We start from the raw sequence: 13,302 nt of genomic DNA on the forward strand, positions 1-13,302 counted from the left end.
TCCGGCCGGTCCGATGGCACCTCCAGGGTTCCCTTTGCAGGTGGAAATCTGTGCCTACCTTCTAGCGCTTGTGTGTTGTGGTCCTCCCCTGCTGTGCTTACGGGATAGTCCCCACAACTGTTGTGTCTGTTTCTGAAGTTCCCTCACAACTCGATTATGATGTTCTGCTTCGTCCCCCAGATGATATGGCTAGGACGCACCCGTATGACGGGTAGGCTCGGAGGTCTTCCGGGACCCTAGAGTCGCCCCTCTCCAAATGTTGCCCCCTGTGTCTGCTTAGGTGATTTTGGGTGAGACAGCCCGCCTATAACTGACTGTCCTGCCGTAGGTTTGAAGTAAGGCCTGGAGCTCAATACTTCCTCGGCGTTCCGGCCACCGGCTACGCGCCTCAGTAGGATGTTGCCTCGTCTTACAGCATGACTCCTACTGGTAATTCTCCTCGTTGCGTTGATCTCGTTTCTCACTCAGCACAATAAACCTCGCTTCTTGTCCTTTCTTGGGGTACCGCCGCAATGACGTGCAGGCACGGACCCGTAATGTTCTTTTCTGTTCGCTAGGCCTCTGTCAGGATCCCAGCCCCCCTTAGCGGCGGAGCATCAGTACTGCAACGACCAGGACTCTGGGGCGCTGCACTCCCCCCCGGTTAAATCCAGTACTCCTGGACTGGGAAGAAAACAACAATACATGTCAGCAAAAAGACATACAATTTTGAAATGCAATAACAATAAGCAAATTTGAACAGAGCTTCCCTTTATGGGAGGTGAGGACACTTGAACGTTACAAACATGGTTAAATACTTTAAATAACATACTATAAATAACTTTTCTTACCCAACCGGGTATTCTACTAAGTGCAAATTTTTGAACAATAATTTAACGTTGCCTTTAAGGACGTACACGCTGAATCCACTAAAGACCTTCTTATAAAACACTATAAGGCTAATCAACTTTTCTTCATTTTCCACCTTTACATCTGCAGGACCGCCTGTCTATCTGCCCCAGGCCTACTGTCTCTCGCTCTGTTGCAGGACCGCCCCTTTCCGCCCGGGCCTACTGCCTTTCTGCTACTATACACAGTATAGAACTTATCATCCTTCTCTTAGTTCAAGTTCACTGAGCCATCTCTGTATGGCTCCTATGAGGACTCACCGACTAACCCCATACGGGTTGTAGCAGCAAGAAGACACATAGAGGACGGACAGTTAACTATATACAAATTTTGTCGAGCGTTAGGGCTTCATAGTATGTTACAAGACATCAGCCGATAGTGGACATCTCCTGACCGTACAGGCTTCGGCCCCTGGTCCCCGGCTGATGTGGTGTCAGTGGTTGGTCTCTCGGGTGCAGTCAGGTCACCCGATGTCCGGATTCGAAGGCTAACTTTAGCTGCAAGCTCAGTAGCCGCAACAATGCGTACAGTGGCGATAGTAGCAAGATCTGTCAAGTCTGGTTCAATCATGGTCGACGCAACAGGTGATGCCCCCTCAGGCCCACATCGTTGGACGTTCCGAGCGCACCATCCTTGTGCACTCCGGTGGCGGGTGTAGGTCACCTGGTCCCCCCTTTGCAATAGTGGGTCACCATATCGGTTGCGGAAAGGAGTCTTCACATCATGACTAGTAACGAAGACGTCAGTCGGTAGTCCCAGTTCCTGTATGGAGCCCCAACCCCGCTTTGGGTGAAAGGCCAGCACAGTTCCCCGCTTTACCACGTCTTTCCTGCCATGCGCAGGCTTCGGGTGTTTCACTTTTGGCGCATCAGTTTGTTCTGTCTCTTTTCGGTTTTTCCAGTGTAAGATCAGGCATTGTTTATATTGTTCCTAAGTGAGCACAGCAAGGGTGAGGCCCTCCTCCCGAGCTCCATCTGGCCCGATCCAGGGGGTGTCCCACCGGAGGACCACCCCGTCTGAGCTCACGTCTATGGGTTCTCCCATCTTGGTCGGTAGTGGAGGTACCAGCCTCCCCATCGTGTCGGGGGTGAGGATCACCCGCTCCACCGAGAGGAAACAGTTATTGTTGGGGTGAGGAGCGGTCGCGGGAGCGGGATCGGTCAGGAGAGCAGGATCGGTCGCGGGAGCGGGATCGGTCAGGAGAGCAGGATCGGTCGGGGGAGCAGAATCGGCCGGGGGAGTAGGGGCGCCTTCCATACCTGCGCCTGATGTGATTCCACCGATGTCGATCCGTTCCGCTGACAAGGACACTGGAATCGCCTGAAGCCTGGACCGCGGCTCCTCTAAGGTGGCCTCTCGATGTGGCTCCGCTCTCCATGGCTCCGCACCTGCTGGCTCCGTGGTCGGGATAGGTAGGCTCGGCTCCTCCGCCGGCGGCTCCAAGGAGTTCAGATCCTTCAGCTGCGGTGGATGCGGTTCCGCCTCTGGTGGGTGAGGGCAAGCCGGGATCACTTCGCCGTCGCTCGGGCACTTGCTGATCATCTTCGCTGTCTTGAGATCGGCAGCTGTGCATGCACCTGACTCCGCCATTTCTCCGAGGTCGAGCTCCCTCTTCACCGCGTTCCCGCCGTTGCAAATCAGGGGGCGGTTCTCCTCTGCTGCTGGGCAGGTTGTCATCTCGCAGTAGAAGTCGGAGGAGGCGGTCGCTGCTTTTGGCGCCGCTCTGGTAGTCTCCTCCCATGACACGCCCTTCTTCTTCCTCTGCGCTCCCTGTGGCCTCAATGGCGGCGGGTTTTGGCGGGAACTTTTGTCGGCAAGTGGCAATACACAGTCTTTGCAATAAGTCACAGTCCAAGTATAATAAATCACAGTTCCAAGGCACACATGACCTGATCCTTCAGGCTTAAGTAAATCCTGTTCGTGACGCCAAGTTGGAGCGCCCCCACTGTCGCAGGGCCCAGGGGTACCCGGTACCGGGCCTCTGAGTCTCTGTTCTGGGGTTGTCACGGTGGCTAGACCCGGTCCGTGACCCTGCTGAGGGGCGTCCAATGAAAGGTGTGGATGGTGATGATGTTATGGTGCGGTGCAGGTCGCAGTAAATAACAAGGACACCAGGTTGCAGTCTCTTTACCTCTTTACTGAAGGCTTCAGGATCCTCAATCCGGAATACGGTTAACCGGGCTGCGTAAGTCCGGCCGGTCCGATGGCACCTCCAGGGTTCCCTTTGCAGGTGGAAATCTGTGCCTACCTTCTAGCGCTTGTGTGTTGTGGTCCTCCCCTGCTGTGCTTACGGGATAGTCCCCACAACTGTTGTGTCTGTTTCTGAAGTTCCCTCACAACTCGATTATGATGTTCTGCTTCGTCCCCCAGATGATATGGCTAGGACGCACCCGTATGACGGGTAGGCTCGGAGGTCTTCCGGGACCCTAGAGTTGCCCCTCTCCAAATGTTGCCCCCTGTGTCTGCTTAGGTGATTTTGGGTGAGACAGCCCGCCTATAACTGACTGTCCTGCCGTAGGTTTGAAGTAAGGCCTGGAGCTCAATACTTCCTCGGCGTTCCGGCCACCGGCTACGCGCCTCAGTAGGATGTTGCCTCGTCTTACAGCATGACTCCTACTGGTAATTCTCCTCGTTGCGTTGATCTCGTTTCTCACTCAGCACAATAAACCTCGCTTCTTGTCCTTTCTTGGGGTACCGCCGCAATGACGTGCAGGCACGGTCCCGTATCGTTCTTTTCTGTTCGCTAGGCCTCTGTCAGGATCCCACCCCTGACAGGGACCCCCCTGAATCTTCCCCTGCAACACCCTCTGCCACAGGATGTTGCCTGGTTCCAACCCAGTCAGCTTCTCTCTAACTTCCTAACTAACCCCCAGTTTTACCAGATTGTGAGGAGTGGCCTAATACATAGCACCCTTAGCTCCCCCTGGAGGCCAGACTGTGAAGTGTATTGGTGTCTGTGATACCTGGTCAGGTGAACTCCTTCAGTGCCATCAGACGTACCATAGCCCCTCTTAGCGGCGGAGCATCAGTACTGCAACGACCAGGACTCTGGGGCGCTGCATATGTATATATCGGGTGTATGATATATGTATAATATGTGGGGTGTATAATATGTCAGGTGTATGATATATGTATAATATGTGGGGTGTATAATATATGTATAATATGTTGGGTGTATGATATATGTATAATATGTGGGGTGCATAATATATGTATAATATGTCGGGTGTATAATGTATGTATAATATGTCGGGTGTATAATGTATGTATAATATGTGGGGTGTATAATATATGTATAGTATGTGGGGTGTATGATATATGTATAATATGTGGGGTGTATGATATATGTATATTATGTGGGGGTGTATAATATATGTATAATATGTCGGGTGTATAATGTACAGTACAGACCAAAAGTTTGGACACATGTTCTCATTTAAAGATTTTTCTGTATTTTCAGAAAACTATGAATGACTATGAAAATTGTACATTCACACTGAAGGCATCAAAACTATGAATTAACAAATGTGGAATTATATACTTAACAAAAAAGTGTGAAACAGCTGAAAATATGTCTTATATTCTAGGTTTTTCAAAGTAGCCACCTTTTGCTTTGATGACTGCTTTGCACACTCTTGGCATTCTCTTGATGAGCTTCAAGAGGTAGTCACTGGGAATGATTTTCACTTCACAGGTGTGCCCTGTCAGGTTTAATAAGTGGGATTTCTTGCCTTATAAATGGGGTTGGGACCATCAGTTGTGTTGTGCAGAAGTCTGGGGGATACACAGCTGATAGTCCTACTGAATAGACTGTTAGAATTTGTATTATGGTAAGGAAAAAGCAGCTAAGTAAAGAAAAACAAGTGGCCATCATTACTTTAAGAAATTAAGGTCAGTCAGTCCGAAAAATTGGGAAAACTTTGAAAGTGTCCCCAAGTACAGTGGCAAAAATCATCAAGCGCTACAAGAAAACTGTCTCACATGAGGACCGCCCCAGGATAGGAAGACCAAGAGTCACCTCTGCTTCTGAGGATAAGTTTATCCGAGTCACCAGCCACAGAAAACGCAGGTTAACAGCAGCTCAGATTAGAGACCAGTTAAATACCACACAGAGTTCTAGCAACAGACACATCTCTACAACAACTGTTAAGAGGAGACTTTGTGCAGCAGGCCTTCATGGTAAAATAGCTGCTAGGAAACCACTGCTAAGGACAGGCAACAAGCAGAAGAGTCTTGTTTGGGCTAAAGAACACAAGGAATGGACATTAGACCAGTGGAAATCTGTGCTTTGGTCTGATGAGTCCAAATTTGAGATCTTTGGTTCCAACCACCGTGTCTTTGTGCGATGCAGAAAAGGTGAACGGATGGACTCTACATTCCTGGTTCCCACCATGAAGAATGGAGGAGGAGGTGTGATGGTGTGGGGGTGCTTTGCTGGTGACACTGTTGGGGATTTATTCAAAATTGAAGGCATACTGAACCAGCATGACTACCACAGCATCTTGCAGCGGCATGCTATTCCTTCCGGTTTGCGTTTAGTTGGACCATCATTTATTTTTCAATAGGACAATGACCTCAAACACACCTCCAGGCTGTGTAAGGGCTATTTGACCAAGAAGGAGAGTGATGGGGTGCTACGCCAGATGACCTGGCCTCCACAGTCACCAGACCTAAACCCAATCGAGATGGTTTGGGGTGAGCTGGAGCGCAGAGTTAAGGCAAAAGGGCCAACAAGTGCTAATCATCTCTGGGAACTCCCTCAAGATTGTTGGAAGACCATTCCCGGTGACTACCTCTTGAGGCTCATCAAGAGAATGCAAAGAGTGTGCAAAGCAGTCATCAAAGCAAAAGGTGGCTACTTTAAAGAACCTAGAATATGACATATTTTCAGTTGTTTCACACTTTTTTGTTAAGTATATAATTCCATATGTGTTAATTCATAGTTTTGATGCCTTCAGTGTGAATGTACAATTTTCATAGTCATGAAAATACAGAAAAATCTTTAAAGGGAACCTGTCACCCCCAAAATCGAAGGTGAGCTAAGCCCACCAGCATCAGGAGCTTATCTACAGCATTCTGTAATGCTGTAGATAAACCCCTGATGTATCCTGAAAGATGAGAAAAAGAGGTTAGAATATACTCACCCAGGGGCGGTCCCGGTCCGGTTCTGGTCCGATGGGTGTCGCGGTCAGGGTCCGGCGCCTCCCATCTTCTTACGATGAGGTCCTCTTCTTGTCTTCATGCTGCGGCTCCGGTGCAGGCGTACTTTGTCTGCCCTGTTGAGGGCAGAGCAAAGTACTGCAGTGCGCAGGCGTCGGGAAAGGCCCGACACCTGCACACTGCAGTACTTTGCTCTACCCTCAACAGGGCAGACAAAGTACGCCTGCGCCAGAGCCAAGACGAGGACGTCATGGGAGGCCCCGAAACGGACCGCGACACCCATTGGACCAGAACTGACACCCATTGGACCAGAACTGGACCGGGACCGCCCCTGGGTGAGTATAATCTAACCTCTTTTTCTTTTTCTCATCTTTCAGGATCCATCGGGGGCTTATCTACAGCATTATAGAATGCTGTAGATAAGCCCTTGATGCCGGTGGGCTTAGCTCACCTTCGATTCTGGGGGTGACGGGTTCCCTTTAAATGAGCAGGTGTGTCCAAACTTTTGGTCTGTACTGTATGTATAATATGTGGGGTGTATAATATATGTATAATATGTCGGGTGTATGATATATGTATAATATGTGGGGTGTATAATGTATGTATGTCGGGTGTATAATGTATGAATGTATAATATGTGGGGTGTATAATGTATGTATAATATGTGGGGTGTATAATGTACGTATGATATGTCGGGTGTATGATATTTGTATAATATGTGGGGTGTGTAATGTATGAATAATATGTCGGGTGTATGATATATGTATAATATGTGGTATGTATAATATATGTATAATATGTTGGGTGTATAATGTATGTATAATATTTCGAGTGTATAACGCATGTATAATATGTCGGGTGTATATGTATAATATGTCAGGTGTATGATATATGTATAATATGTGGGGTGTATTATGTATGAATGTATAATATGTGGGGTGTATAATGTATGTATAATATGTGGGGTGTATAATGTATGTATAATATGTGGGGTGTATAATGTATGTATAATATGTTTGGTGTATGATATATGTATAATATGTGGGGTGTATAATGTATGTATAATATGTCGTCTGTATAATGTATGTATAATATGTCGGGTGTATAATGAATGTATAATATGTGGGGTGTATAATGTATGTATAATATGTGGGGTATACAATGTATGTATAATATGTGGGGTGTATAATGTATGTATAATATGTCGGGTGTATAATGTATGTATAATATTTCGGATGTATGATACATGTATTATATGTGGGGTGTATAATGCATGAATGTGTAATATGTTGGGTGTATGATATATGTATAATATGTGGGGTGTATAATGAATATATATGTGGGGTGTATAATATATGCATAATATGTGGGGTGTGTAATGTATGTATAATATGTGGGGTGTATAATGTATGTATAATATGTTGGGTGTATAATGTATGTATAATATTTCGGATGTATGATATATGTATTATATGTGGGGTGTATAATGCATGAATGTATAATATGTTGGGTGTATGATATATGTATAATATGTGGGCTGTATAATGTATGTATAATATGTGGGGTATATAATGTATGAATGTATAATATGTCGTATGTATAATATATGTATAATATGTGGGGTGTATAGTGTATGTATAATATTTCGGGTGTATAATGTATGTATACTATGTCGGATGTATAATGTATGTATAATATGTCGGGTGTATAATGTATGTATAATATATGGGGTGTATAATATATGTATAATATGTGGGGTGTATAATGTATGAATGTATAATATGTTGGGTGTATGATATATCTATAATATGTGGGGTGTATAATGTATGCATAATATGTTGGGTGTATAATGTATGTATAATATGTTGGGTGTATGATATATGTATAATATGTGGGGTGTATAATGTATGTATAATATGTCGGCTGTATAATGTATGTATGATATGTGGGGTGTATAATGTATGAATGTATAATATGTTGGGTGTATGATATATCTATAATATGTGGGGTGTATAATATATGCATAATATGTTGGGTGTATAATGTATGTATAATATGTCGGGTGTATGATATATGTATAATATGTGGGGTGTATAATGTATGTATAATATGTCGGCTGTATAATGTATGTATGATATGTGGGGTGTATAATGTATGAATGTATAATATGTCGTATGTATAATATATGTATAATATGTGGGGTGTATAATGTATGTATAATATGTCGTGTGTATAATGTATGTATAATATGTGGGGTGTATAATGTATGTATAATATGTCGTGTGTATAATGTATGTATAATATGTGGGGTGTATAATGTATGTATAATATGTGGGGTGTATAATGTAGGTATAATATGTCGGCTGTATAATGTATGTATGATATGTGGGGTGTATAATGTATGAATGTATTATGTTGGGTGTATGATATATCTATAATATGTGGGGTGTATAATATATGCATAATATGTTGGGTGTATAATGTACATATAATATGTCGGGTGTATAATGTATGTATAATATGTGGGGTGTATAATGTATGTATACTATGTGGGGTGTATAAAGTATGTATAATATGTGGGGTGTATAATGTACGTATAACATGTGGGGTGTATAATGTACGTATAACATGTGGGGTGTATAATGTACGTTTAACATGTGGGGTGTATAATGTACGTATAACATGTGGGGTGTATAATGTACGTATAACATGTGGGGTGTATAATGTACGCATATCATGTGGGGTGTATAATGTACGTATAACATGTGGGGTGTATAATGCACGTATAACATGTGGGGTGTATAATGCACGTATAACATGTGGGGTGTATAATGCACGTATAACATGTGGGGTGTATAATGTACGTATAACATGTGGGGTGTATAATGTACGTATAACATGTGGGGTGTATAATGTATGTATAATATGTCGGGTGTATAATGTATGTATAATATATGGGGTGTATAATATATGTATAATATGTGGGGTGTATAATGTATGAATGTATAATATGTTGGGTGTATGATATATCTATAATATGTGGGGTGTATAATGTATGCATAATATGTTGGGTGTATAATGTATGTATAATATGTTGGGTGTATGATATATGTATAATATGTGGGGTGTATAATGTATGTATAATATGTCGGCTGTATAATGTATGTATGATATGTGGGGTGTATAATGTATGAATGTATAATATGTTGGGTGTATGATATATCTATAATATGTGGGGTGTATAATATATGCATAATATGTTGGGTGTATAATGTATGTATAATATGTCGGGTGTATGATATATGTATAATATGTGGGGTGTATAATGTATGTATAATATGTCGGCTGTATAATGTATGTATGATATGTGGGGTGTATAATGTATGAATGTATAATATGTTGGGTGTATGATATATCTATAATATGTGGGGTGTATAATATATGCATAATATGTTGGGTGTATAATGTATGTATAATATGTCGGGTGTATGATATATGTATAATATGTGGGGTGTATAATGTATGTATAATATGTCGGCTGTATAATGTATGTATGATATGTGGGGTGTATAATGTATGAATGTATAATATGTCGTATGTATAATATATGTATAATATGTGGGGTGTATAATGTATGTATAATATGTCGTGTGTATAATGTATGTATAATATGTGGGGTGTATAATGTATGTATAATATGTCGTGTGTATAATGTATGTATAATATGTGGGGTGTATAATGTATGTATAATATGTGGGGTGTATAATGTAGGTATAATATGTCGGCTGTATAATGTATGTATGATATGTGGGGTGTATAATGTATGAATGTATTATGTTGGGTGTATGATATATCTATAATATGTGGGGTGTATAATATATGCATAATATGTTGGGTGTATAATGTACATATAATATGTCGGGTGTATAATGTATGTATAATATGTGGGGTGTATAATGTATGTATACTATGTGGGGTGTATAAAGTATGTATAATATGTGGGGTGTATAATGTACGTATAACATGTGGGGTGTATAATGTACGTATAACATGTGGGGTGTATAATGTACGTTTAACATGTGGGGTGTATAATGTACGTATAACATGTGGGGTGTATAATGTACGTATAACATGTGGGGTGTATAATGTACGCATATCATGTGGGGTGTATAATGTACGTATAACATGTGGGGTGTATAATGCACGTATAACATGTGGGGTGTATAATGCACGTATAACATGTGGGGTGTATAATGCACGTATAACATGTGGGGTGTATAATGTACGTATAACATGTGGGGTGTATAATGTACGTATAACATGTGGGGTGTATAATGTATGTATAATATGTCGGGTGTATAATGTATGTATAATATATGGGGTGTATAATATATGTATAATATGTGGGGTGTATAATGTATGAATGTATAATATGTTGGGTGTATGATATATCTATAATATGTGGGGTGTATAATGTATGCATAATATGTTGGGTGTATAATGTATGTATAATATGTTGGGTGTATGATATATGTATAATATGTGGGGTGTATAATGTATGTATAATATGTCGGCTGTATAATGTATGTATGATATGTGGGGTGTATAATGTATGAATGTATAATATGTTGGGTGTATGATATATCTATAATATGTGGGGTGTATAATATATGCATAATATGTTGGGTGTATAATGTATGTATAATATGTCGGGTGTATGATATATGTATAATATGTGGGGTGTATAATGTATGTATAATATGTCGGCTGTATAATGTATGTATGATATGTGGGGTGTATAATGTATGAATGTATAATATGTCGTATGTATAATATATGTATAATATGTGGGGTGTATAATGTATGTATAATATGTCGTGTGTATAACGTATGTATAATATGTGGGGTGTATAATGTATGTATAATATGTCGTGTGTATAATGTATGTATAATATGTGGGGTGTATAATGTATGTATAATATGTGGGGTGTATAATGTAGGTATAATATGTCGGCTGTATAATGTATGTATGATATGTGGGGTGTATAATGTATGAATGTATTATGTTGGGTGTATGATATATCTATAATATGTGGGGTGTATAATATATGCATAATATGTTGGGTGTATAATGTACATATAATATGTCGGGTGTATAATGTATGTATAATATGTGGGGTGTATAATGTATGTATACTATGTGGGGTGTATAAAGTATGTATAATATGTGGGGTGTATAATGTACGTATAACATGTGGGGTGTATAATGTACGTATAACATGTGGGGTGTATAATGTACGTATAACGTGGGGTGTATAATGCACGTATAACATGTGGGGTGTATAATGTACGTATAACATGTGGGGTGTATAATGTACGTATAACGTGGGGTGTATAATGCACGTATAACATGTGGGGTGTATAATGTACGTATAACATGTGGGGTGTATAATGTACGCATAACATGTGGGGTGTATAATGTACGTATACTATGTGGGGTGTATAATGTACGTATAACATGTGGGGGGTATAATGTACGTATAACATGTGGGGTGTATAATGTACGTATAACATGTGGGGTGTATAATGTACGTATAACATGTGGGGTGTATAATGTACGTATAACATGTGGGGTGTATAATGTACGTATACTATGTGGGGGGTATAATGTACGTATAACAAGTGGGGTGTATAATGTACGTATAACATGTGGGGTGTATAATGTACGTATAACATGTGGGGTGTATAATGTACGTTTAACATGTGGGGTGTATAATGTACGTATAACATGTGGGGTGTATAATGTACGTATAACATGTGGGGTGTATAATGTACGCATATCATGTGGGGTGTATAATGTACGTATAACATGTGGGGTGTATAATGCACGTATAACATGTGGGGTGTATAATGCACGTATAACATGTGGGGTGTATAATGCACGTATAACATGTGGGGTGTATAATGTACGTATAACATGTGGGGGGTATAATGTACGTATAACATGTGGTGTGTATAATGTATGTATACTATGTCGGGTGTATAATGTACGTATAACGTGGGGTGTATAATGTACGCATAACATGTGGGGTGTATAATGTACGTATAACATGTGGGGTGTATAATGTACGTATAATATGTGGGGTGTATAATGTACGTATAACATGTGGGGTGTATAATGTACGTATAACATGTGGGGTATATAATGTACGTATAACATGTGGGGTGTATAATGTACGTATAACATGTGGGGTGTATAATGTACGTATAACATGTGGGGTGTATAATGTACGTATAACATGTGGGGTGTATAATGTACGTATAACATGTGGGGTGTATAATGTACGTATAACATGTGGGGTGTATAATGTACGTATAACATGTGGGGTGTATAATGCACGTATAACATGTGGGGTGTATAATGCACGTATAACATGTGGGGTGTATAATGCACGTATAACATGTGGGGTGTATAATGCACGTATAACATGTGGGGTGTATAATGTACGTATAACATGTGGGGTGTATAATGTACGTATAACATGTGGGGTGTATAATGTACGTATAACATGTGGGGTGTATAATGTACGTATAACATGTGGGGTGTATAATGTACGTATAACATGTGGGGTGTATAATGTACGTATAACATGTGGGGTGTATAATGCACGTATAACATGTGGGGTGTATAATGCACGTATAACATGTGGGGTGTATAATGCACGTATAACATGTGGGGTGTATAATGTACGTATAACATGTGGGGTGTATAATGTACGTATAACATGTGGGGTGTATAATGTACGCATAACATGTGGGGTGTATAATGTACGTATACTATGTGGGGTGTATAATGTACGTATAACATGTGGGGTGTATAATGTACGTATAACATGTGGGGTGTATAATGTACGTATAACATGTGGGGTGTATAATGTACGTATAACATGTGGGGTGTATAATGCACGTATAACATGTGGGGTGTATAATGTACGTATAACATGTGGGGTGTATAATGTACGCATAACATGTGGGGTGTATAATGTACGTATACTATGTGGGGTGTATAATGTACGTATAACATGTGGGGGGTATAATGTACGTATAACATGTGGGGTGTATAATGTATGTATAACATGTGGGGTGTATAATGTACGTATAACATGTGGGGTGTATAATGTACGTATAACATGTGGGGTGTATAATGTACGCATAACATGTGGGGTGTATAATGTACGTATAACATGTGGGGTG

This window comes from Ranitomeya variabilis, chromosome 1, assembly GCF_051348905.1.
Source record: "Ranitomeya variabilis isolate aRanVar5 chromosome 1, aRanVar5.hap1, whole genome shotgun sequence".
Taxonomy (NCBI): Eukaryota; Metazoa; Chordata; class Amphibia; order Anura; family Dendrobatidae; genus Ranitomeya; species Ranitomeya variabilis.